Source organism: Xyrauchen texanus, chromosome 9 (assembly GCF_025860055.1).
Source record: "Xyrauchen texanus isolate HMW12.3.18 chromosome 9, RBS_HiC_50CHRs, whole genome shotgun sequence".
NCBI classification, from domain to species: Eukaryota; Metazoa; Chordata; class Actinopteri; order Cypriniformes; family Catostomidae; genus Xyrauchen; species Xyrauchen texanus.
Genome location: NC_068284.1, coordinates 48039715 through 48043749, shown reverse-complemented (window position 1 = coordinate 48043749; position 4035 = coordinate 48039715).

Genomic DNA, 4035 nt, shown 5'->3' with positions numbered 1-4035 from the left:
ACAAAGACAAATAAAATAGCAATCAGTGTAAAAATTGTCAAATATGGAAGACTTATTAAACAGCTGATGAGGGGCTAGAAAATATACTGTATATTAATATATACAATAAGTTTAAAAGCAGAGCAAATTTTAATTGTCCTAAAGCTTTTAATAGAGATTGACAAAGTGTTAAAATTTGTGTTTTTGTTTCTTTTAAGAAAATAGTTTAAGTTAAAAGTTGCTTTATAAATGTATATCAAAAGTGTCTTGGACAGTCTCGGAGCCGGTTTAGCTCATTTTAAGGGCTGATTTAGCAAATGGCTTTTTGGGATTTTATTAATTAAAATTATGTAATAAATGTTAATAAATTATTGAGTAAAATAAAAATAATTATGGGTTTTATAAATGATTATAAAAATTAAGGTGGTATGTTCTGTGATTTTACACCGATAATTTCTATAAAATCAGATCATTTCTATTAATAATGAGAGTTTGGGAATTATGACATTATGATAACCGGAAGTAAAAAATCTGCGCAACTGCGTGGCTTTTGTGTTTCATTGATGGATAGTTGAACAACAGAAAAGCTTTATTTAAACCTTTAATTTTTGGTTTCTATTGCAACACTGACTTTAACTCATTTTAACTGCACATTACAATTCTGATCACTGTCAGAAATAAATAAAGGGGCAATAATTACCTTATAAAGGGAATTATTTTTTCCAACCATTCAAACGATAAACAGTCTCTTCCATTTTTGTCCTATATGTCAATTAATTAACACAAATTCTGGTAAGACTTTAAAATAAGGTTCTCTTCGTTAATATTAGTTAATGCATTAAGTATTATGAGCTAACAATGTAAATGTAATTGTATAGAAATTCTATTAGTTTAAAGTGCATTAACTAATGCCTTTCTTTTTCTCAATAAAAGTTGCATTAGTATATGTAAAGATTAACATTAACCATGAATAATAAATGCTGTAAAAGTATTGTTTAAATTATAGGAATATTCCGGGTGTTCAATACAAGAAAAGCTCAATCGACAGCATTTGTGGCATAACGTGGATTATCACAAAAATTATTTTAGACTCCTTCCTCCTTTTTTTTTTTTTTTAAAAAAGCATAAATGTGTGTTCCAGTGAGACACTTATAATGGACATAAAAGCATAATTTTATAAAAGCACTTGCATTAATTCTTCTGTTTAAACTTGTGTATTAAATGAGCTGTAAATTTGTTTAAATCACCGGTTTTTTACAGTTATTTTAGGCTGTAACATCATAATGCAATGAAGTAGTAAAATTGGCCATAACTTTATACAGAAATGGTTAGTATGCGATTATATCACAGTAAAATCATGTTAACACACATATTGTTTATGAAACTCATTCAGTGAAATTGTGTTTCTAGTTTGTGTTTGCATGTGTAAACCGAACGACAAGACATTTTTCAATACTCGATTGTTTAGAGGCAATTCAGTCGGTGCCTAAAATGTGTCGAACTCGATACGCAGCCCTACACAAGATAATCAGATGTATAGATCATTAGATAATCCACATGAAGCACAATGTTACATATGACCACCAGGAGATGGCGCCAAATACACGACACAGACTCAATGATGACTCAAATGACACAGAATGAAACTCATTCTGTGAAATCTCATGACTAAAATCATGTCTGCATGTTATGCAAACCTTTAGTCATTGTTGTGTTTGCATGTGTAATTAGTTCTTATGTACAATTATTATCTTTTATTTGTTTGGAGATGCTTTTGGACACTATTATAACTTTTGATTGCTTTGTCGTATCAACACAAACATTTTCTCAGATACATTTGGCATGATTGGGAACGAAACAAAAGCAGTTATTCAGAGCCACCTTATTTACATCCAGAGATATATAATAACTAAATAAAAACAATGATGCTTTAATCACAGATGAGTTAAGTTTACTTGTTACTAGTTAACATTACTTAATAAAATTAAGTTCAGTTTACTTAAGCCAAGTAAGTAGGTTGACTTAGAAAAAGCATGCAAACTGATTGCCTTGAAAAATCTAAGCAAGGTCATCTAATTCAATTTTACTGTGCATTTTTGCCCCAAGCCCCCCTAAATTTCTGACCCTGACTATAGTACCACAAAAATCTATGTTTTGGAAATGCACTCTTAGAAGAACCTTGTAGTGATGTGAAAATAGTAACATGAATATGGTAATCATTTCATAACATCTCGGTACAATGGTACAAAATATGATATGATTTCTCCTTGTACTTTATGTCTTAATATTAAACTATTTTTATTCTGTTTAAACATGTAATGTGGCGTGATGTGGATTTGTTACCATCCGGTCAACAGTATGTCCAGGATGATGATGCTCCACAAGGATCAGATTCACATCGACACTATAATGGCATCAGTGATGATTTAAATGGGCTGGAGTTTGAAATAAAAATTGAGACGGTCGAGGAGCCGGTAGATGAGAAACCCAGAAACCATGGGACCTGCGCCCCTGGAATATACACCTCTGTTTTCCAGACAGACAGATAACAGAGACACAAACACTTGTACAGCTTGTTGGAACCAAACAGCTGCGGTCAGTACGCCACTGGAAATTGCACCTAAATTTTTTGTAATTTGGGTTTACAACCCAAAATGTGGGTCTCACAGATTTGTTGCAAATAATGCAAATAATAAAATGCACATTACCATAGTCATGATGCGTTAGGATAGCAAAATAAATAGACTTTAAAAGGGAGGAAAGGCTTCTTATATCTTTTTTTGTTGCCTTCGAAGGTCGTGCATCCAATCAGACTCTTCTTTATTTTGGTGAAAATGCACCAGTCACTTGGCTCGTAAAACATGGACAGTGTGTGAGAGCAACTCACCCTCAAAAACCATCTACAAAATTACACAAGGTCAAAGAACATTTTCATTTACTTTTGTACGGATCTTAGTACTGTGCATGTTCAATGTAAAATGAAGCAAATTAAACTTTAGGTGCAAGGTTTTTATTGGTAAGCCGCTTTCTTCGTGATGTCCTGCCATAGACATTTAATGTTTTCTATATAGTAGACTCATGAACAGAGATGTTAACCAGTTCCAATGATTCCTTCAAGTCTTTATCTGTCACTCTAGGGTTCTTCTTTACCTCATTGATCATTCTGCGGTGTTCCCTTTGAGTCATCTCGGCTGGATGGCCACTTCTAGAGAGAGTACCTATAGTACTAAATCATCTCCATTTATAGACAGTTTGTGTAACTGTGGACAGATGAATATCTAACGGCCACTTCTAGAGAGAGTACCTATAGTACTAAATCATCTCCATTTATAGACAGTTTGTCTAACTGTGCACAGATGAATATCTAACGGCCACTTATAGAGAGAGTACCTATAGTACTAAATCATCTCCATTTATAGACAGTTTGTCTAACTGTGGACAGATGATTATCTAACGGCCACTTCTAGTGAGAGTACCTATAGTACTAAATCATCTCCATTTATAGACAGTTTGTGTAACTGTGGACAGATGAATATCTAATGGCCACTTCTAGAGAGAGTACCTATAGTACTAAATCATCTCCATTTATAGACAGTTTGTCTAACTGTGGACAGATGAATATCTAAGCATTTCCAGTTAACTTTGTAACCCTTTCCAGCATTATGCAAAGCAACAATTCTTGATCGTAGGCAGAGGCGTGTCCAGGATTTCTTGCTAGGGGTGGCAACAGTCGAGTAAGGGATGGCATCCAGTAAGTTCATCTGAAGAGGGGTGTTATAGATCATGCTGTCTCCAGGATGCGAGCAGGGTCCGAGTTGGGGTGGCAAAGCACATATTTAGGGTGGCAGCTGCAACCCCATGCCACCCTTCTGGCCCCGCCCCAGATCGTAGGTCATCTGAGATCTCTTGATCCACGTCAGCAAATGCTTCTTGTGAATAGCAAACTCAAATTGTTTTTTATAAGTCAAAGTAGCTCTAACCCACACCTAAAATATTGTTTCATTCATTGAATGCCAGGTTTGCAACTTGACTCATTTGCTGCTTCTTTTTTTTTTG